This window comes from Oncorhynchus masou, chromosome 13, assembly GCF_036934945.1.
Source record: "Oncorhynchus masou masou isolate Uvic2021 chromosome 13, UVic_Omas_1.1, whole genome shotgun sequence".
NCBI classification, from domain to species: domain Eukaryota; kingdom Metazoa; phylum Chordata; class Actinopteri; order Salmoniformes; family Salmonidae; genus Oncorhynchus; species Oncorhynchus masou.
Genome location: NC_088224.1, coordinates 1,358,932 through 1,382,894, shown reverse-complemented (window position 1 = coordinate 1,382,894; position 23,963 = coordinate 1,358,932).

The following is a 23,963-nucleotide window of genomic DNA, read 5'->3' as shown; positions in this document are numbered from 1 at the left end:
TCCCTGTGGAACGCTTTCAACACCCTGTAGAGTCGACATGGGTCAGCATCCCTGTGGAATGCTTTAGACACCTTGTAGAGTCAACATGGGTCAGCATCCCTGTGGAACGCTTTAGACACCTTGTGGAGTCAACATGGACCAGCAGTGTTCTGGTCTCAGCGTGGGGTTTAGCTGTAGGAATGCAGTGTTTTGGTCTCAGCGTGGGGTTTAGCTGTAGGAATGCAGTGTTCTGGTCTCAGCGTGGGGTTTAGCTGTAGGAATGCAGTGTTCTGGTCTCAGCGTGGGGTTTAGCTGTAGGAATGCAGTGTTCTGGTCTCAGCGTGGGGTTTAGCTGTAGGAATGCAGTGTTCTGGTCTCAGCGTGGGGTTTAGCTGTAGGAATGCAGTGTTCTGGTCTCAGCGTGGGGTTTAGCTGTAGGAATGCAGTGTTCTGGTCTCAGCGTGGGGTTTAGCTGAAGGAATGCAGTGTTCTGGTCTCAGCGTGGGGTTTAGCTGAAGGAATGCAGTGTTCTGGTCTCAGCGTGGGGTTTAGCTGAAGGAATGCAGTGTTCTGGTCTCAGCGTGGGGTTTAGCTGTAGGAATGCAGTGTTCTGGTCTCAGCGTGGGGTTTAGCTGAAGGAATGCAGTGTTCTGGTCTCAGCGTGGGGTTTAGCTGAAGGAATGCAGTGCTCTGGTCTCAGCGTGGGGTTTAGCTGTAGGAATGCAGTGTTCTGGTCTCAGCGTGGGGTTTAGCTGAAGGAATGCAGTGTTCTGGTCTCAGCGTGGGGTTTAGCTGAAGGAATGCAGTGTTCTGGTGTCAGCGTGGGGTTTAGCTGTAGGAATGCAGTGTTCTGGTCTCCATGTGGGGTTTAGCTGCAAACTGTAGGAATGCAGTGTTTGTATTTCTGTTTCCATTTTGTACGTGGATTATTAAAGAAGAAACACCTTTGTTATATAATGTTAAAAAAATAAATTCACACTGGCATCACCCATCGCTGTCATTAAACCACCCCTAGAACACTGGCATCACCCATCACTGTGATTAAACCACTCCTAGAACACTGGCATCACCCATCACTGTGATTAAACCACTCCTAGAACACTGGCATCACCCATCACTGTGATTAAACCACTCCTAGAACACTGGCATCACCCATCACTGTGATTAAACCACTCCTAGAACATTGGCATCACCCATCGCTGTGATTAAACCACTCCTAGAATACTGGCATCACCCATTGCTGTGATTAAACCACTCCTAGAACACTGGCATCACCCATCGCTGTGATTAAACCACTCCTAGAACACTGGTATCACCCATCACTGTGATTAAACCACTCCTAGAACACTGGCATCACCTAACGCTGTGATTAAACCACTCCTAGAACACTGGCATCACCCATCGCTGTGATTAAACCACTCCTAGAACACTGGCATCCCCCATCACTGTGATTAAATCAAATCAAATCAAATGTATTTATATAGCCCTTCGTACATCAGCTGATATCTCAAAGTGCTGTACAGAAACCCAGCCTAAAACCCCAAACAGCAAGCAATGCAGGTGTAGAAGCACGGTGGTTAGGAAAAACTCCCTAGAAAGGCCAAAACCTAGGAAGAAACCTAGAGAGGAACCAGGCTATGTGGGGTGGCCAGTCCTCTTCTGGCTGTGCCGGGTAGAGATTATAACAGAACATGGCCAAGATGTTCAAATGTTCATAAATGACCAGCATGGTCGAATAATAATAAGGCAGAACAGTTGAAACTGGAGCAGCAGCACGGCCAGGTGGACTGGGGACAGCAAGGAGTCATCATGTCAGGTAGTCCTGGGGCATGGTCCTAGGGCTCAGGTCCTCCTCCGAGAGAGAAGGAGAGAATTAGAGAATGCACACTTAGATTCACACAGGACACCGAATTGGACAGGAGAAGTACTCCAGATATAACAAACTGACCCCAGCCCCCCGACACATAAACTACTGCAGCATAAATACTGGAGGCTGAGACAGGAGGGGTCAGGAGACACTGTGGCCCCATCCGAGGACACCCCAGGACAGGGCCAAACAGGAAGGATATAACCCCACCCACTTTGCCAAAGCTCAGCCCCCACACCACTAGAGGGATATCTTCAACCACCAACTTACCATCCCGAGACAAAGCTGAGTATAGCCCGCAAAGATCTCCGCCATGGCACAACCTAAGGGGGGGTGCCAACCCAGACAGGATGACCACATCAGCGAATCAACTCACTCAGGTGACGCACCCCTTCCAGGGACGGCATGAGAGAGCGCCAGTAAGCCAGTAACTAAGCCCCTGTAATAGGGTTAGAGGCAGAGAATCCCAGTGGAAAGAGGGGAACCGGCCAGGCAGAGACAGCAAGGGTGGTTCATTGCTCCAGAGCCTTTCCGTTCACCTTCCCACTCCTGGGCCAGACTACACTCAATCATATGACCCACTGAAGAGATGAGTCTTCAGTAAAGACTTAAAGGTTGAGACCGAGTTTGCGTCTCTGACATGGGTAGGCAGACCGTTCCATAAAAATGGAGCTCTATAGGAGAAAGCCCTGCCTCCAGCTGTTTGCTTAGAAATTCTAGGGACAATTAGGAGGCCTGCGTCTTGTGACCGTAGCGTACGTGTAGGTATGTACGGCAGGACCAAATCAGAGAGATAGGTAGGAGCAAGCCCATGTAATGCTTTGTAGGTTAGCAGTAAAACCTTGAAATCAGCCCTTGCTTTGACAGGAAGCCAGTGTAGGGAGGCTAGCACTGGAGTAATATGATCAAATTTTTTGGTTCTAGTCAGGATTCTAGCAGCCGTATTTAGCACTAACTGAAGTTTATTTAGTGCTTTATCCGGGTAGCCGGAAAGTAGAGCATTGCAATAGTCTAACCTAGAAGTGACAAAAGCATGGATAAATTTTTTGAAACATTTTTGAACAGAAAGTTTCTGATTTTTGCAATGTTACGTAGATGGAAAAAGCTGTCCTTGAAATGGTCTTGATATGTTCTTTAAAAGAGAGATCAGGGTCCAGAGTAACGCCGAGGTCCTTCACAGTTTTATTTGAGACGACTGTACAACCATTAAGATTAATTGTCAGATTCAACAGAAGATCTCTTTGTTTCTTGGGACCTAGAACAAGCATCTCTGTTTTGTCCGAGTTTAAAAGTAGAAAGTTTGCAGCCATCCACTTCCTTATGTCTGAAACACATGCTTCTAGCAAGGGCAATTCCCCCGTGGCTTCACCATGTGTCATTGAAATGTACAGCTGTGTGTCATCCGCATAGCAGTGAAAGTTAACATTATGTTTTCAAATAACATCCCCAAGAGGTAAAATATATAGTGAAAACAATAGTGGTCCTAAAACGGAACCTAAAACGGAACCACTCCTAGAACACTGGCATCACCCATCGCTGTGATTAAACCACTCCTAGAACACTGGCATTACCCATCGCTGTGATTAAACCACTTCTAGACCACTGGCATCACCTATCGCTGTGATTAAACCACTCCTAGAACACTGGCATTACCCATCGCTGTGATTAAACCACTCCTAGAACACTGGCATCACCCATCGCTGTGATTAAACCACTCCTAGAACACTGGCATCACCCATCGCTGTGATTAAACCACTCCTAGAACACTAGCATCCCCCATCACTGTGATTAAACCACTCCTAGAACACTGGCATCACCCATCGCTGTGATTAAACCACTCCTAGAACACTAGCATCCCCCATCACTGTGATTAAACCACTCCTAGAACACTGGCATCACCCATCGCTGTGATAAATCCACATCAATAAAATAAAGATATTAGACGGCATTCAGCCAGTCCTGTTGATTCCCACACACCAACCGAGCTGTTGATCCCCAACACCAACCGAGCTGTTGATCCCCAACACCAACCAAGCTGTTGATCCCCAACACCAACCGAGCTGTTGATCCCCACACACCAACCAAGCTGTTGATCCCCAACACCAACCAAGCTGTTGATCCCCAACACACCAACCAAGCTGTTGATCCCCAACACCAACCAAGCTGTTGATCCCCAACACACCAACCAAGCTGTTGATCCCCAACACACCAACCAAGCTGTTGATCCCCAACACCAACCAAGCTGTTGATCCCCAACACCAACCAAGCTGTTGATCCCCAACACACCAACCAAGCTGTTGATCCCCAACACACCAACCAAGCTGTTGATCCCCAACACACCAACCAAGCTGTTTATCCCCAACACACCAACCAAGCTGTTGATCCCCAACACACCAACCAAGCTGTTGATCCCCAACACACCAACCAAGCTGTTGATCCCCAACACACCAACCAAGCTGTTGATCCCCAACACACCAACCAAGCTGTTGATCCCCAACACACCAACCAAGCTGTTGATCCCCAACACCAACCAAGCTGTTGATCCCCAACACCAACCAAGCTGTTGATCCCCAACACCAACCAAGCTGTTGATCCCCAACACCAACCAAGCTGTTGATCCCCAACACCAACCAAGCTGTTGATCCCCAACACCAACCAAGCTGTTGATTCCCAACACACCAACCAAGCTGTTGATCCCCAACACACCAACCAAGCTGTTGATCCCCAACACACCAACCAAGCTGTTGATCCCCAACACCAACCAAGCTGTTGATCCCCAACACACCAACCAAGCTGTTGATCCCCAACACCAACCAAGCTGTTGATCCCCAACACCAACCAAGCTGTTGATCCCCAACACCAACCAAGCTGTTGATCCCCAACACCAACCAAGCTGTTGATCCCCACACACCGAGCTACAACAATATTCACCGGGGGAAAAAAAACGTCCAAAAATACAATTCTGAAATTGCGCTCTGACCTAGAGAGAAGGCATCCATATTTATAAGAGTCTGTTACTCAAGTGTTATCGGGTGTGTGTTCCTATCTAAGGCTGGAGCTGGGGGGACGTGGACGATTCAGTCAAGACATTCAAACGAAAGGTCAACCGCATGCAACCCCCCTTCCACACGGTTTCTTTCTCACCCCCACAACCCTGGACAGATTCTGTTTCTCCCCAGCTACCGGAAACGTCAGTTAAGCGACAATAGGACACTGATTTTTTTAGTGGACAATGATTTGCTCATCCTACACAGGAAATAGGAAATACACTCAATTATATTTCCTGATAAGAAATGCTATCAAACGTCCAAATTAGCATCCAAATGGGTGTTAGTGTGTTAGGGTAATTATGATGATAACAACGGTGGTTATGATCAGTGTAGATACTGTTTTCCATTATGAATATAGTTGATCATAGTGGCTATGAGAGGAGTAATAGGGAACATGTACTGCGTGAAGCCGATGAGATGACGCTGTCCTCTATGTGTGTGTGTGTGTGTGTATCCTGTGGGAAACAATATGGAACAATCTGACCTAACCTGAGGGAAACATTGTGAGGAGGTCTGAGATGAGGTTTTACAGCATTCTGGGAAGTTTCAAGAAAATCCGGATAGGACAGATTAGCATGTTCATTGACATTTCAATGAGAGGACAAACAAGACTAAACTATCTGACCTGTGCAAAGGGAATGTGGCTTAGCTGGGTCTTATCCTGAGGTCTGATAGAATGTGGCTTAACTGGGTCTTATCCTGAGGTCTGATAGAATGTTGCTTAGCTGGGTCTTATCCTGAGGTCTGATAGAATGTTGCTTAGCTGGGTCTTATCCTGAGGTCTGATTGAATGTTGCTTAGCTGGGTATTATCCTGAGGTCCGATAGAATGTTGCTTAGCAGGGTCTTATCCTGAGGTCCGATAGAATGTTGCTTAGCAGGGTCTTATCCTGAGGTCCGATAAAATTTTGCTTAGCTGGGTCTTATCCTGAGGTCTGATAGAATGTTGCTTAGCTGGGTCTTATCCTGAGGTCTGATAGAATGATGCTTAGCTGGGTCTTATCCTGAGGTCTGATAGAATGTTGCTTAGCTGGGTCTTATCATGAGGTCTGATAGAATGTTGCTTAGCTGGGTATTATCCTGAGGCTTGATAGAATGTTGCTTAGCTGGGTCTTATCCTGAGGTCCGATAGAATGTTGCTTAGCTGGGTCTTATCCTGAGGTCTGATAGAATGTTGCTTAGCTGGGTCTTATCCTGAGGTCTGATAGAATGTTGCTTAGCTGGGTCTTATCCTGAGGTCTGATAGAATGTTGCTTAGCTGGGTCTTATCCTGAGGTCTGATAGAATGATGCTTAGCTGGGTCTTATCCTGAGGTCCGATAGAATGTTGCTTAGCTGGGTCTTATCCTGAGGTCTGATAGAATGATGCTTAGCTGGGTCTTATCCTGAGGTCTGATAGAATGTTGCTTAGCTGGGTCTTATCCTGAGGTCTGATAGAATGTTGCTTAGCTGGGTATTATCCTGAGGTCTGATAGAATGTTGCTTAGCTGGGTCTTATCCTGAGGTCCGATAGAATGTTGCTTAGCTGGGTCTTATCCTGAGGTCCGATAGAATGTTGCTTAACTGGGTCTTATCCTGAGGTCTGATAGAATGTTGCTTAGCTGGGTCTTATCCTGAGGTCTGATAGAATGTTGCTTAGCTGGGTCTTATCCTGAGGTCCGATAGAATGTTGCTTAGCAGGGTCTTATCCTGAGGTCCGATAAAATTTTGCTTAGCTGGGTCTTATCCAGAGGTCTGATAGAATGTTGCTCAGCTGGGTCTTATCCTGAGGCTTGATAGAATGTTGCTTAGCTGGGTCTTATCCTGAGGTCTGATAGAATGTTGCTTAGCTGGGTCTTATCCTGAGGTCTGATAGAATGTTGCTTAGCTGGGTCTTATCCTGAGGTCTGATAGAATGTTGCTTAGCTGGTCTTATCCTGAGGTCCGATAAAATTTTGCTTAGCTGGGTCTTATCCTGAGGCTTGATAGAATGTTGCTTAGCTGGGTCTTATCCAGAGGTCTGATAGAATGTTGCTCAGCTGGGTCTAATCCTGAGGTCTGATAGAATGTTGCTCAGCTGGGTCTAATCCTGAGGTCCGATAGAATGTTGCTTAGCTGGGTCTTATCCTGAGGTCTGATAGAATGTTGCTCAGCTGGGTCTTATCCTGAGGTCCGATAGAATGTTGCTTAGCTGGGTCTTATCCTGAGGTCTGATAGAATGTTGCTTAGCTGGGTCTTATCCTGAGGTCTGATAGAATGTTGCTTAGCTGGGTCTTAACCTGAGGTCTGATAGAATGTTGCTTAGCTGGGTCTAGTGAGGACTGCTGATGGATCAATCCTTCACCTGGTCTGCAGTGCCAATCACACATTGATGTCAGGTAAAGTGTTGTGCTGTAAGCAGAGTTTTTGCACATTGCCAGCCTGGTCTTATGAGAAGTGATGCTTTCATGGACATCCTATAGTTCCATGTACTAAATATATGCTTGGTCTTTGATGCTAACTAGGTTTGGGCAATATCCAGATGTCCATACCTTCATGCCTTGCCTGTGCTTTCCCGGGATATACGGTATTATCGCTAGCGGACACAAGGGGCGCTATTTTTTTCCTATAATGTAAAAAAAATATTTAAAAAATATTACTTATCAGAATGCTTACAAAATGCTAACAAGTACTAAGGAGTCCCCGAAGCAAACGCTAGGTAAATGCTAATGCGCTCATTTAGTTATGCAAGTATCTAAAAACGCAGTTTGCAGCATGTACAGAACAAATATTACACAGTGGGGATGGTAATCCAGGAGGTGATTATCTCTGCTGATAATTAAATCAAGTTAGCAAAATCCCAACTGGAGAGAATTTATTTGGAACTGCTTAGATAGTTAACTTCATAATAGTTATACGATGTACAGCTGTCAAATACTAGAAGTTAATTTCAGTGTAACTTCATCACCTCACTTAATTTGCCCGTTAGGAGTGAATCACCTCACTTAAATTGCGCTGTAGGAGTGAATCACCTCCCTTAAATTGTGCTGTAGGAGTGAATCGCCTCTCTTAAGTTACAGTTTAGGAGTGAATCACCTCTCCTAAGTTACAGTTTAGGAGTGAATCACCTCACTTAAGTTGCGGTGTAGAAGTGAATCACCTCTCTTAACTTTTTATGGCTGCAGGGGCAGTATTGAGTCGCTTGAATGAAAAGGTATCAGAGCTCATATCAAAGGGCCTGCTCCTCAGTCATAGTTGCTAATATTAGCATATTATTATTAGTATTGGATGGAAACCACTCTGAAGTTTCTAAAACTATTTGAATGATGTCTGTGAGTATAACAGAACTCATATTGGTAGGCAAAATCCTGAGTTGAAATCAAAACAGGAAGTCAGAAATCTGAGCTTGTATGTATTCACCAGAGTCCCCAATGAAATCCCCTTGAGATATGAATGATGTTGCACTGCCTAGGGGTTCCACTAGATGTCAACCATCAATAGAAATTGTAATGAGACGTCTCCGTTGTTGTGGGAGTGAATGAGAGCAGAATCAGTCAGGTGTCTGGCAGTCAGCCATTTTCTGATCATGTTTTTTCCTCATTGTAGTCACTTGCGTTCCATTGCTCACGAAGACAAGAAGGAAAACTCCGGTTGGAACTTTATTGAAGCTATATGTTAAAAACATCTTAATGATTGATTCTGTACTTAGTTTGAAATGTTTCTTTGACCGGTAATATCAGTTTTTGTCTGATATAACGCTGACCAGAATTACCGTTTGGATATGTATACCAAACGCGCTAACAAAAGAAGGTATTTGGACATAAACAACGGACATTATCGAACAAAACAAACATTTATTGTAGACCTGGGATTCCTGGAAATCGGACACTTTGGTCGGATTAACAACGAAAATAGATTTAAAATTATATAAAACACATGTCTGGGGTTTTAGGCTGGGTTTCTGTACAGCACTTTGAGATATCAGCTGATGTACGAAGGGCTATATAAATACATTTGATTTGATTTGGTACAGACGGAAGCCACTACTTAGTAAAAGGCTCATGACAGACCACTTGGAGTTTGCCAAAAGGCACCTAAAGACTCTCAGACCATGAGAAACAAGATTAGTTAGTCTGATGAAACCAATATTGAATTCTTAGGCCTGAATGCCAAAGTGTCACGTCTGGAGGAACCCTTGCACCATCCCTACGGTGATGCCTGGTGGTGGCAGCATCATGCTGTGGGGATGTTCTCAGCAGCAGGGACTGGGAGACTAGTCAGGATTGAGGAAAAGATGAACAAAGAAAAGTACAGAGTGATCCTTGATGAAAACTTGCTCCAGAGTGCTCAGGACCTCAGACTGGGGTGAAGGTTCACCTTCCAACAGGACAGCAACCCTAAGCACACAGCCAAGACAACGCAGGAGTAGGTTCGGGACAAGTCTCTGAATGTCCTTCGGTGGCCCAGCCAGAGCTCGGACTTGAACCCATCCGACTTGACAGAGCTTGAGAGGATCTGCAGAGAAGAATGTGAGATACTCCCCAAATACAGATGTGCCAAGCTTGTAGCGTCATACCCAAGAAAACTCAAATCTGTAATCCCTGCCAATGGTGCTTCAACAAAGTACTGAGAAAATGGTCTGAATGCTTATGTAAATGTGATATGTCAATCTTTAATTTGTAATAGATTAGCAAACATTTATAAAAACCTGTTTTTGCATTAGTCATTGTGGGTTATTGTGTGTAGATTTATTTTGTGATCCCTTTTAGAATGAGGTCGTAGTGTAACAAAATGTGGGAAAAGTCAAGGGGTCTGAATACTTTCCGAAGCCACTATGTTTATTTTAAAAAGTGTTGACATTCAAACGTGTGTGTGTGTGTGTATATATATATATATAATGTGTGTGTGTGTGTAAAAAAAGAAGATATTAACGGTATTGGAAAATCACAGGGATTTGATATATACGGTATCCCGCCCAACCATATTGCTAACCTGCTTTATGTCATTCTAGGTGCTAGACAGGAAGTCAGTCGGGTGCCATGACTCTGGTGTCACAGCCATCTCTGTCTCCAAACTGGTGTCACACTGATCTCTGTCCCGTTAGAAACCAATCACCTGTTAATCCCTGGACCTTAAATGAACATCCTTTGATTCACCAGATTGACATTCCCATGCAGTACGTCCCCAGACTTCTGGGTTAAACTGACTATAGAGTGTTTGATGTAGTAGGGTCCATCTGTGGGAGCTGTAACCTGAGCTCGTCCCCGTGTAAGGAAGCTATTCAGCCGGTGGTGGGATAACACAACACAGCACTCGATAGCTTTGTTCCTCTGTGCCGATTGGTGTGCTGAGCAGCGTGAAGCTGTGCGTGTGGGACAGTGTGGAGCTGGGTCTGTGGAGGAGTGTGGAGCAGTGTGGAGCTGGGTCTGTGGAGGAGTGTGGAGCTGGGTCTGTGGAGGAGTGTGGTGCAGGGTCTGTGGAGGAGTGTGGAGGAGTGTGGAGCTGGGTCTGTGGAGGAGTGTGGATCTGGGACAGTGTGGAGCTGGGTCTGTGGAGGAGTGTGGAGCAGGGTCTGTGGAGGAGTGTGGTGCAGGGTCTGTGGAGGAGTGTGGAGCTGGGTCTGTGGAGGAGTGTGGAGCTGGGTCTGTGGAGGAGTGTGGTGCAGGGTCTGTGGAGGAGTGTGGTGCAGGGTCTGTGGAGGAGTGTGGTGCAGGGTCTGTGGAGGAGTGTGGATCTGGGACAGTGTGGAGCTGGGTCTGTGGAGGAGTGTGGAGCAGTGTGGAACTGGGACAGTGTAGAGCAGTGTGGAGCTGGGTCTGTGGAACAGTGTGGAGCCATGTGGAACTGAGTTTGTGGAGGAGAGTGGAGCAGTGTGGAACTGGGTCTATGGAGCAGTGTGGAACTGGGTCTATGGAGCAGTGTGGAACTGGGTCTATGGAGCAGTGTGGAACTGGGTCTATGGAGCAGTGTGGAACTGGGTCTATGGAGCAGTGTGGAACTGGGTCTATGGAGCAGTGTGGAACTGGGTCTGTGGAGCAGTGTGGAACTGGGTCTGTGGAGCAGTGTGGAACTGGGTCTATGGAGCAGTGTGGAACTGGGTCTATGGAGCAGTGTGGAACTGGGTCTATGGAGCAGTGTGGAACTGGGTCTATGGAGCAGTGTGGAACTGGGTCTATGGAGCAGTGTGGAACTGGGTCTATGGAGCAGTGTGGAACTGGGTCTATGGAGCAGTGTGGAACTGGGTCTATGGAGCAGTGTGGAACTGGGTCTATGGAGCAGTGAGGAACTGGGTCTATGGAGCAGTGTGGAACTGGGTCTATGGAGCAGTGTGGAACTGGGTCTATGGAGCAGTGTGGAACTGGGTCTATGGAGCAGTGTGGAACTGGGTCTATGGAGCAGTGTGGAACTGGGTCTATGGAGCAGTGTGGAACTGGGTCTGTGGAGCAGTGTGGAACTGGGTCTGTGGAGCAGTGTGGAACTGGGTCTGTGGAGCAGTGTGGAACTGGGTCTATGGAGCAGTGTGGAACTGGGTCTATGGAGCAGTGTGGAACTGGGTCTATGGAGCAGTGTGGAACTGGGTCTGTGGAGCAGTGCCCAACTTCAATCTAATGTTTACACAGAGAGGAGGAACACGTGTGGTTTGGCTGCTGTGCTGCCTTCTCTCTCTCTTCCTCTCTCTTTCTCTCTCTCCCCTCTCTCTTTCTCTCTCTCCCCTCTCTTTCTCTCTCCCCTCTCTTTCTCTCTCTTCCTCTCTCTTTCTCTCTCTCCCTCTCTCTTTCTCTCTCCCCTCTCTCTTTCTCTCTCTTCCTCTCTCTTTCTCTCTCTCCCCTCTCTTTCTCTCTCTTCCTTTCTCTTTCTCTCTCTTCCTCTCTCTTTCTCTCTCTCTCTCTCTCTTTCTCTCTCTTCCTCTCTCTTTCTCTCTCTCCTCTCTTTCTCTCTCTTTATCTCTCTCCCCTCTCTTTCTCTCTCTTTCTCTCTCTTCCTCTCTCTTTCTCTCTCTCCCTCTCTTTCTCTCTCTTCCTTTCTCTTTCTCTCTCTTCCTCTCTCTTTCTCTCTCTTCCTCTCTCTTTCTCTCTCTCCCCTCTCTCTTTCTCTCTCTCCCCTCTCTTTCTCTCTCTTCCTCTCTCTTTCTCTCTCTCCCCTCTCTCTTTCTCTCTCTCCCTCTCTCTCTTTCTCTCTCTCCCCTCTCTTTCTCTCTCTCCCTCTCTCTTTCTCTCTCTCTCCCTCTCTTTTCTCTCTCTCCCTCTCTTCTCTCTCTCTTTATCTCTCTCCCCTCTCTTTCTCTCTCTTTCTCTCTCTTCCCTCTCTCTTTCTCTCTCTCCCTCTCTTTCTCTCTCTTCCTTTCTCTTTCTCTCTCTTCCTCTCTTCTCTCTCTCTTCCTCTCTCTTTCTCTCTCTCCCCTCTCTCTTTCTCTCTCTCCCCTCTCTTTCTCTCTCTCTCTTCCTCTCTCTTTCTCTCTCTCCCTCTCTCTTTCTCTCTCTCCCTCTCTCTCTCTCTCCCCCTCTCTCTTTCTCTCTCTCCCCTCTCTCTTTCTCTCTCTCCCCTCTCTCTTCTCTCTCTCTCCCTCTCTCTCTTCTCTCTCTTCCTCTCTCTTTCTCTCTCTTCCTCTCTCTTTCTCTCTCTCCCTCCTCCTTCTCTCTCTTTCTCTCTCTTTCTCTCTCTCCCTCACTCTTTCTCTCTCTCCTCTCTCTTCCTCTCTCTCTCTCTCTCCCATCTCTCTTTCTCTCTCTCCCCTCACTCTTTCTCTCTCTCTCTCTCTCTCTCTCTCTCTCTCTCTACCTCTCCTGTAACTGGTGTCACATCTATCTCTATACAGTAGGGCAGGATAGAGGAAGACAGTGAAGTGCATTTATTCTGTCAGAGCAGAGCATGCTGGGCACAGGAGGGGAGATAACAGCATCTCAGTTCTTCTCTCAGGGGGATTGAGAGCTCTGAGAGCTGGGAGTTAATTTCCTTTACTGCATCATGGTTCAATATCAGCAGCCCCAGTATGGTTCAATAGCAGCCCCAGAATGGTTCAATAGCAGCCCCAGAATGGTTCAATAGCAGGCCCAGTATGGTTCAATAGTAGCCCCAGAATGGTTCAATATCAGCAACCAGAATGTTTCAAAAGCAGCAGCCCCAGAATGGTTCAATAGCAGCCCCAGAATGGTTCAATAGCAGCCCCAGAATGGTTCAATAGCAGCCCCAGAATGGTTCAATAGCAGCCCCAGAATGGTTCAATAGCAGCCCCAGTATGGTTAATAGCAGCAGCCCCAGTATGGTTCAAGAGCAGCCCCAGTATGGTTCAATAGCAGCCCCAGTATGGTTCAATAGCAGCCCCAGAATGGTTCAATAGCAGCCCCAGAATGGTTCAATAGCAGCCCCAGTATGGTTCAATAGCAGCAGCCCCAGAATGGTTCAATAGCAGGATCTCCAGTATGGTTCAATAGCAGCCCCAGAATGGTTCAATAGCAGCAGCCCCAGAATGGTTCAATATCAGCCCCAGTATGGTTAATAGCAGCAGCCCCAGTATGGTTCAATAGCAGCAGCCCCAGTATGGTTCAATAGCAGCCCCAGAATGGTTCAATAGCAGCAGCCCCAGAATGGTACAATAGCAGCAGCCCCAGTATGGTTAATAGCAGCAGCCCCAGAATGGTTCAATATCAGCAGCCCCAGAATGGTTCAATAGCAGCAGCCCCAGAATGGTTCAATAGCAGCAGCCCCAGTATGGTTAATAGCAGCAGCCCCAGTATGGTTCAATAGCAGCCCCAGTATTGTTCAATAGCATCCCCAGTATGGTTCAATAGCAGCAGCCCTAGAATGGTTCAATATCAGCAGCACCTAGAATGGTTCAATATCAGCAGCCCCAGTATGGTTCAATAGCAGCAGCACCTAGAATGGTTCAATAGCAGCAGCCCCAGTATGGTTCAATAGCAGCAGCCCCAGTATGCCCCAGTATGGTTAATAGCAGCAGCCCCAGTATGGTTCAATATCAGCAGCCCCAGAATGGTTCAATAGCAGCAGCCCCAGTATGGTTCAATATCAGCAGCCCCAGTATGGTTCAATAGCAGCAGCCCCAGTATGGTTCAATATCAGCAGCCCCAGTATGGTTCAATAGCAGCCCCAGTATGGTTCAAGAGCAGCCCCATAATGGTACAATAGCATCCCCAGTATGGTTCAATATCAACCCCAGTATGGTACAATATCAGCAGCCCCAGTACATTTACATTTACATTTAAGTCATTTAGCAGACGCTCTTATCCAGAGCGACTTACAAATTGGTGAATTCACCTTCTGACATCCAGTGGAACAGCCACTTTACAATAGTGCATCTAAATCATTTAAGGGGGTGAGAAGGATTACTTATCCTATCCTAGGTATTCCTTGAAGAGGTGGGGTTTCAGGTGTCTCCGGAAGGTGGTGATTGACTCCGCTGTCCTGGCGTCGTGAGGGAGTTTGTTCCACCATTGGGGGCCAGAGCAGCGAACAGTTTTGACTGGGCTGAGCAGGAACTGTACTTCCTCAGTGGTAGGGAGGCGAGCAGGCCAGAGGTGGATGAACGCAGTGCCCTTGTTTGGGTGTAGGGCCTGATCAGAGCCTGGAGGTACTGCGTTGCCGTTCCCCTCACAGCTCCGTAGGCAAGCACCATGGTCTTGTAGCGGATGCGAGCTTCAACTGGAAGCCAGTGGAGAGAGCGGAGGAGCGGGGTGACGTGGTAGAGAACTTGTGAAGGTTGAACACCAGACGGGCTGCGGCGTTCTGGATGAGTTGTAGGGGTTTAATGGCACAGGCAGGGAGCCCAGCCAACAGCGAGTTGCAGTAATCCAGACGGGAGATGACAAGTGCCTGGATTAGGACCTGCGCCGCTTCCTGTGTGAGGCAGGGTCGTACTCAATGCGGATGTTGTAGAGCATGAACCTACAGGAACGGGCCACCGCCATGATGTTAGTTGAGAACGACAGGGTGTTGTCCAGGATCACGCCAAGGTTCTTAGCGCTCTGGGAGGAGGACACAATGGAGTTGTCAACCGTGATGGCGAGATCATGGCAGCGGGCAGTCCTTCCCCCCAGGAGGAAGAGCAGCTCCATCTTGCCGAGGTTCAGCTTGAGGTGGTGATCCGTCATCCACACTGATATGTCTGTATGACATGCAGAGATGCGATTCAATAGCCACCTGGTCATCAGAAGGGGGAAAGGAGAAGATTAATTGTTAATAGCAGCAGCCCCAGTATGGTTCAAGAGCAGCCCCAGTATGGTTCAATAGCAGCCCCAGAATGGTTCAATAGCAGCAGCCCCAGAATGGTTCAATAGCAGCCCCAGAATGGTTCAATAGCAGCAGCCCCAGAATGGTTCAATAGCAGCCCCAGAATGGTTCAATAGCAGCCCCAGTATGGTTCAATAGCAGCCCCAGTATGGTTCAATAGCAGCCCCAGAATGGTTCAATAGCAGCAGCCCCAGAATGGTTCAATAGCAGCCCCAGAATGGTTCAATATCAGCAGCCCCAGAATGGTTCAATAGCAGCCCCAGTATGGTTCAATAGCAGCCCCAGAATGGTTCAATAGCAGCCCCAGTATGGTTAATAGCAGCAGCCCCAGAATGGTTCAATAGCAGCAGCCCCAGTATGGTTCAATAGCAGCCCCAGTATGGTTCAATAGCAGCAGCCCCAGAATGGTTCAATAGCAGCCCCAGAATGGTTCAATAGCAGCCCCAGTATGGTTCAATAGCAGCAGCCCCAGTATGGTTCAATAGCAGCAGCCCCAGAATGGTTCAATAGCAGCAGCCCCAGTATGGTTCAATAGCAGCAGCCCCAGAATGGTTCAATAGCAGCAGCCCCAGTATGGTTCAATAGCAGCAGCCCCAGTATGGTTCAATAGCAGCAGCCCCAGTATGGTTCAATAGCAGCCCCAGTATGGTTCAATAGCAGCAGCCCCAGTATGGTTCAAAGCAGCATCCCCAGTATGGTTCAAAGCAGCATCCCCAGAATGGTTCAATAGCAGCAGCACCAGGAATACCTAGGATAGGATAAGTAATCCTTCTCACCCCCCCCCCCAGTATTAATGACTTAGATGCACTATTGTAAAGTGGCTGTTCCACTGGATGTCAGAAGGTGAATTCACCAATTTGTAAGTCGCTCTGGATAAGAGCGTCTGCTAAATGACTTAAATGTAATGTTAAATGTAATGGTTCAATAGCAGCAGCCCCAGAATGGTTCAATAGCAGCAGCCCCAGAATGGTTCAATAGCAGCCCCAGAATGGTTCAATAGCAGCCCCAGAATGGTTCAATAGCAGCCCCAGTATGGTTCAATAGCAGCAGCCCCAGAATGGTTCAATAGCAGCCCCAGTATGGTTCAATAGCAGCAGCCCCAGAATGGTTCAATAGCAGCCCCAGAATGGTTCAATAGCAGCCCCAGTATGGTTCAATAGCAGCAGCCCCAGAATGGTTCAATAGCAGCCCCAGTATGGTTCAATAGCAGCCCCAGAATGGTTCAATAGCAGCCCCAGTATGGTTCAATATCAGCAGCCCCAGTATGGTTCAATAGCAGCAGCCCCAGTATGGTTCAATAGCAGCAGCCCCAGTATGGTTCAATAGCAGCCCCAGTATGGTTCAATATCAGCAGCCCCAGTATGGTTCAATAGCAGCAGCCCCAGTATGGTTCAATAGCAGCAGCCCCAGTATGGTTCAATAGCAGCCCCAGTATGGTTCAATAGCAGCCCCAGTATGGTTCAATAGCAGCAGCCCCAGTATGGTTCAAAGCAGCAGCCCCAGAATGGTTCAATATCAGCAGCCCCAGTATGGTTCAATAGCAGCAGCCCCAGTATGGTTCAATATCAGCAGCCCCAGTATGGTTCAATATCAGCAGCCCCAGTATGTTTCAATAGCAGCAGCCAAAGTATGGTTCAATATCAGCAGCCCCAGTATGGTTCAATAGTAGCAGCCCAGTATGGTTCAATAGCAGCAGCCCCAGTATGGTTCAATATCAGCGGCCCCAGTATGGTTCAATATCAGCAGCCCCAGTATGGTTCAATAGCAGCAGCCCCAGTATGGTTCAATAGCAGCAGCCCCAGTATGGTTCAATAGCAGCAGCCCCAGTATGGTTCAATAGCAGCAGCCCCAGTATGGTTCAATAGCAGCAGCCCCAGTATGGTTCAATATCAGCAGCCCCAGTATGGTTCAATAGCAGCAGCCCCAGTATGGTTCAATAGCAGCAGCCCCAGTATGGTTCAATATCAGCAGCCCCAGTATGGTTCAAAAGCATCAGCCCAGTATGGTTCAATAGCATCAGCACCAGTATGGTTAATCGCAGCAGCCCCAGAATGGTTCAATAGCAGCCCCAGTATGGTTCAATATCAGTAGCCCCAGAATTGTTCAATAGCAGCAGCCCCGGTATGGTTCAATATCAGCAGCCCCAGTATGGTTCAATATCAGCAGCCTCAGTACGGTTAATAGCAGCCCCAGTATGGTTCAATATCAGCAGCCCCAGTATGGTTCAATATCAGCCCCAGAATGGTTCAATAGCAGCAGCCCCAGAATGGTTCAATAGCAGCAGCCCCAGTATGGTTCAATAGCAGCAGCCCCAGTATGGTTCAATAGCAGCCCCAGAATGGTTCAATAGCAGCCCCAGTATTGTTCAATAGCAGCCCCAGTATGGTTCAATAGCAGCCCCCAGTATTGTTCAATAGCAGCAGCCCCAGAATGGTTCAATATCAGCAGCCCCCCAGTATGGTTCAAGAGCAGCCCCAGAATGGTTCAATAGCAGCCCCAGTATGGTTCAATAGCAGCCCCAGAATGGTTCAATAGCAGCAGCCCCAGTATGGTACAATAGCAGCAGCCCCAGTATGGTTCAATAGCAGCCCCAGTATGGTTCAATAGCAGCAGCCCCAGAATGGTTCAATAGCAGCCCCAGTATGGTTCAATATCAGCCCCAGAATGGTTCAATAGCAGCAGCCCCAGAATGGTTCAATAGCAGCCCCAGAATGGTTCAATAGCAGCAGCCCCAGAATGGTTCAATAGCAGCCCCAGAATGGTTCAATAGCAGCAGCCCCAGAATGGTTCAATAGCAGCAGCCCCAGAATGGTTCAATAGCAGCCCCAGAATGGTTCAATATCAGCCCCAGAATGGTTCAATAGCAGCCCCAGAATGGTTCAATAGCAGCCCCAGAATGGTTCAATAGCAGCCCCAGTATGGTTCAATAGCAGCAGCCCCAGTATGGTTCAATAGCAGCCCCAGAATGGTTCAATAGCAGCCCCAGTATGGTTCAATAGCAGCCCCAGTATGGTTCAATAGCAGCCCCAGTATGGTTCAATAGCAGCAGCAACCAGAATGGTTCAATAGCAGCAGCCCCAGTATGGTACAATAGCAGCCCCAGAACACTCCTCCTGAGATGAGAGCTACTGAGGCTGCATCACCTCGTGTCACCGTTTTCCCTTAATAGAGCTCTACTAATGACCAGAGTCCTTAGGGTCCTGTTCAAAGTGATGCACTTTAAATGGAATACTGTGCCACTTGGGACACATCTTTACTCAAGCTGCAATGGAAAAGGGAAAGGTGAACTGGAGATGCTGTATGGACGTTGTGTGGGGGAGATACAGTACACTGGACGATGCTGTACAGATGCTGTGTGGGGGGGTACAGTACACTGGACGATGCTGTACAGATGCTGTGTGGGGGAGTACAGTATACTGGACGATGCTGTACAGATGCTGTGTGGGGGGTACAGTATACTGGACGATGCTGTATGGACGCTGTGTGGGGAGATACAGTATACTGGACGATGCTGTACAGATGCTGTGTGGGGGAGATACAGTATACTGGACGATGCTGTATAGAAGCTGTGTGGGGGAGATACAGTATACTGGACGATGCTGTACAGATGCTGTGTGGGGGGGTACAGTACACTGGACGATGCTGTACGGATGCTGTGTGGGAGATATACAGTATACTGGAGGATGCTGTATGGAAGCTGTGTGGGTAGAGATACGGTATACTGGACGATGCTGTATGGAAGCTGTGTGGGGGGGGATACGGTATACTGGACGATGCTGTACGGAAGCTGTGTGGGGGGGATACGGTATACTGGACGATGCTGTACGGAAGCTGTGTGGGGGGGGATACGGTATACTGGACGATGCTGTACGGAAGCTGTGTGGGGGGGGATACGGTATACTGGACGATGCTGTACGGAAGCTGTGTGGGGGGATACAGTATACTGGACGATGCTGTATGGACGCTGTGTGGGGGAGATACAGTATACTGGACGATGCTGTACAGATTCTGTGTGTGGGGGTACAGTATACTGGACAATGCTGTACGGATGCTGTGTGGGTAGAGATACGGTATACTGGACGATGCTGTATGGAAGCTGTGTGGGGGGGGATACGGTATACTGGACGATGCTGTACGGAAGCTGTGTGGGGGGGATACGGTATACTGGACAATGCTGTATAGATGCTGTGTGGGGGAGATACAGTATACTGGACGATGCTGTATAGAAGCTGTGTGTGGGAGATACAGTATGCATAAGCTATACTGTGAAAACTTTTTACAACGAAGCCCACTTCTCTGGTCAGTTTAATGATCCGTCAACCCCAGTACCATGCAGACTGACTGACATCACGTCAGCGTGAGTTGAATGATCGTATGTTTGATATGTGCTTTTATTTATTTGTTATTTGACCAGGTAAGTTGACTGAGAAAACATTCTCATTTGCAGCAACGACCTGGGGAATAGTTACAGGAGAGAGATGAATGAGCAAATTGTAAACTGTGGATTATTAGGTGACTGTGATGGTTTGAGGGCCAGATTGGGAATTTAGCCTGGACACTGGGGTTAACACCCCTAATCTTGCGATCAGTGCCATGGGATCTTTAATGACCTCAGAGAGTCAGGACACCCATTTAAATTCCCATCCGAAAGAATGCACCCAACACAGGGTAGTGTCCCCAATCACTGTCCTGGGGCATTGGGAATTTTTTTTTTAGACCAGAGGAAAGAGTACCTCCTACTGGCCCTCCAACACCACTTCCAGCAGCATCTGGTCTCCCATCCATGAACAGACTGGGACCAACCCTGCTTAGCTTCAGAAGCAAGCCAGCAGTGGTATGCAGGGTGGTATGCTGCTGTTATAGGCACTTCATTAGCATATTTATCCTGTCTGCCTCCCAGTGGTTACAGGCACCTCATTAGCATATTTCCCCTGCCTGCCTCCCAGTGGTTATAGGCACTTCATTAGCATATTCCCCTGTCTGCCTCCCAGGGGTTATAGGCACTTCATTAGCATATTCCCCTGTCTGCCTCCCAGGGGTTATAGGCACTTCATTAGCATATTCCCCTGTCTGTCTCCCAGGGGTTATAGGCACTTCATTAGCATATTCTCCGGTCTACCTCCCAGTGGTTATAGGGACCTCATTAGCATATTTTCCCCTGCCTGCCCCCCAGGGGTTATAGGCACCTCATTAGCATATTTTCCCCTGCCTGCCTCCCAGTGGTTTTTGGCACTTCATTAGCATATTCCCCTGTCTGCCTCCCAGGGGTTATAGGCACTTCATTAGCATATTCCCCTGTCTGCCTCCCAGGGGTTATAGGCACTTCATTAGCATATTCCCCTGTCTGCCTCCCAGGGGTTATAGGCACTTCATTAGCATATTCCCCTGTCTGCCTCCCAGGGTTAATAGGCACTTCATTAGCATATTCTCCGGTCTACCTCCCAGTGGTTATATGCACTTCATTAGCATATTTCCCTGTCTGCCTCCCAGTGGTTATAGGCACCTCATTAGAATATTTTCCCATGCCTGCCTCCCAGTGGTTATAGGCACTTCATTAGCATATTCCCCTGCATGCCTCCTAGTGGTTATAGGCACCTAATTAGCATATTTCCCCCTGTCTGCCTCCCAGTGGTTATAGGCACTTCATTAGCATATTCCCCTGTCTGCCTCCCAGGGGTTATAGGCACCTCATTAGCATATTCCCCTGTCTGCCTCCCAGGGGTAATAGGCACTTCATTAGCATATTCTCCGGTCTACCTCCCAGTGGTTATATGCACTTCATTAGCATATTTCCCTGTCTGCCTCCCAGTGGTTATAGGCACCTCATTAGCATATTTTCCCATGCCTGCCTCCCAGTGGTTATAGGCACTCCATTAGCATATTCCCCTGCCTGCCTCCTAGTGGTTATATGCACCTAATTAGCATATTTTCCCCGGTCTGCCCCCCAGTGGTTATAGGCACTTCATTAGCATATTTCCCTGTCTGCCTCCCAGGGGTTATAGGCAACACATTAGCATATTTCCCCCTGTCTGCCTCCCAGTGGTTATAGGCACTTCATTAGCATATTCCCCTGTCTGCCTCCGTGGTTATAGGCACCTCATTAGCATATTCCCCCCTGTCTGCCTTCCAGTGGTTATAGGCACTTCATTAGCATATTCCCCTGTCTGCCTCCCATTGGTTATAGGCAACTCATTATCATTTTTCCCCCTGTCTGCCTCCCAGTGGTTATAGGCACTTCATTAGCATATTCCCCTGTCTACCTCCCAGTGGTTATAGGCACCTCATTAGCATATTCTCTTGTCTGCCTCCCAGTGGATATATGCACTTCATTAGCATATTCACCAGTCTTCCTCTGAGCCACTCCGCCTCTACGTCCCAAAAGGCACCCAATTCCCTCTGTAGTGCACTACTTTTGGCCAGGGCCCTTTGAAGAATAGGGTGCCATTTGACACACTGTTGCTCCTTAAGTGGTGTTAACTGAATTCAGAGATATTCAGTTCATAACATCCCTGTCTGTCCATTGCTCCCCACCCCTCCCCTCCCCGCCGATGAAAGTAAACAAACACTCACTCCATCTTCCTACCTTCTCTTCCCTCCGTTACCTCAAAAGGCCTCTGCTTTAACTCTCTCTCTCTGTCTCTTTCTCTTTCTCTCTGTCTCTCTCTCCCCCATCCCTCCGTCTCTCCCTCTCCCTCTCTCTTTCTCACTCTCTCTCATCCATTTATCCCTGCTATAAATTCTCCAGGGCCGTCTCAAAGTTGTGATTTGTTTTCGCCTAGCACCTCAGCCTCCTTCTTTGTCAGCACTCTTCCACACCTCCCACTAACCTCCCTTTCACCCCTCCCACCCACCCCTCACACCCCCCTCCCACCCCCCTTCCATCCCCCTTCCACCCTTCCCGCCCCCTTCCACCCCTCCCACCCCCCCCGCCTCCTTCCACCCTTCCCGCCCCCTTCCACCCCTCCCACCCCCTCCCGCCTCCTTCCACCCCTCCCGCCCCCTTCCACCCCTCCCACCCCATTCCACCCCTCCCACCTCCCTTCCACCCCTCCCACCCACCCCCTTCCACCCCTCCCACCCCCTTCCACCCCTCCCCCCCCTTCCAACCCCCTTTCCACCCCTTCCACCCCTTCCACCCCCCTTCCACCCCTCCCACCTCCCTTCCACCCCTCCCACCCACCCCATTCCACCCCTCCCACCCCCTTCCACCCCTCCCGCCCCCTTCCACCCCTCCCGCCATATTAGGCTGCTCTGCTTTTCACTTTCTTCTCCTCCAATACTTCCTGCTGCCCCCCCTCTCTCTCTCCTCCAATACTTCCTGCTGCCCCCACCCCCCTCTCTCTCTCTCTACTTCCTGCTGCCCCCTCCTCTCTCCTCCAATACTTCCTGCTGCCCCTCCCTCTCTCTCCTCCAATACTTCCTGGTTCCCCCCTCTCTCCCTCCAATATTTCCTGCTGCCCCCCCTCTCTCTCCTCCTCCAATACTTCCTGCTGCCCCCCCTCTCTCTCCTCAATACTTCCTGCTGCCCCCACCCCCCACTCTCTCTCCTCCACAATACTTCCTGCTGCCTCCCCCTCTCTTTCTCCTCCAATACTTCCTGCTGCCCCCCTCTCTCTCCTCTAATACTTCCTGCTGCCCCTCCCCTCTCTCTCTCCTCCACAATACTTCCTGCTGCCCCACCCTCTCTCTCTCTCCTCCAATACTTCCTGCTGCCACTCCCTCCCTCTCTCTCCTCCAATACTTCCTGCTGCCCCCCTCTCTCTCTCTCTCCTCCAATACATCCTGCTGCCCCTCTCTCTCTCTCCTCCAATACTTCCTGCTGCCCCTCCCTCCCTCTCTCTCTATCCTCCACAATACTTCCTGCTTCCCCCTCTCTCTCCTCCACAATACTTCCTGCTTCCCCCTCTCTCTCCTCCACAATACTTTCTGCTTCCCCCTCTCTCTCCTCCACAATACTTCCTGCCTCCCCCTCTCTCTCTCCACAATACTTCCTGCTTCCCCCTCTCTCTCTCCTCCACAATACTTCCTGCCTCCCCCTCTCTCTCCTCCACAATACTTCCTGCTTCCCCCTCTCTCTCTCCTCCACAATACTTCCTGCTGCCCCCTCTCTCTCCTCCACAATACTTCCTGCTTCCCCCTCTCTCTCCTCCACAATACTTCCTGCTGCCCCACCCTCTCTCTCTCTCCTCCAATACTTCCTGCTGCCACTCCTTCCCTCTCTCTCCTCCACATACTTCCTGCTGCCCCCTCTCTCTCTCTCTCCTCCAATACTTCCTGCTGCCCCCTCTCTCTCTCCTCCAATACTTCCTGCTGCCCCTCCCTCCCTCTCTCTCTCTCCTCCACAATACTTCCTGCTGCCCCCCTCTATCCTCCACAATACTTCCTGCTTCCCCCTCTCTCTCCTCCACAATACTTCCTGCTTCCCCCCCTCTCTCTCCTCCACAATACTTTCTGCTTCCCCCTCTCTCTCCTCCACAATACTTCCTGCCTCCCCCTCTCTCTCCTCCACAATACTTCCTGCTTCCCCCTCTCTCTCTCCTCCACAATACTTCCTGCCTCCCCCTCTCTCTCCTCCACAATACTTCCTGCTTCCCCCTCTCTCTCTCCTCCACAATACTTCCTGCTGCCCCCCTCTCCTCCTCCACAATACTTCCTGCTTCCCCCCCTCTCTCCTCCACAATACTTCCTGCTTCCCCCCTCTCTCTCCTCCACAATACTTCCTGCTTCCCCCCTCTCTCTCTCCTCCACAATACTTCTTGCTGCCTCCCCCTCTCTCTCTTTCTCTCTCTCTCCTCTCACCTTGGAAAGTGAAGCGAGGCTGGTATTGAGGTCGCCTATGTATTCGGTGGGAGAGAGAGAGAGAGAG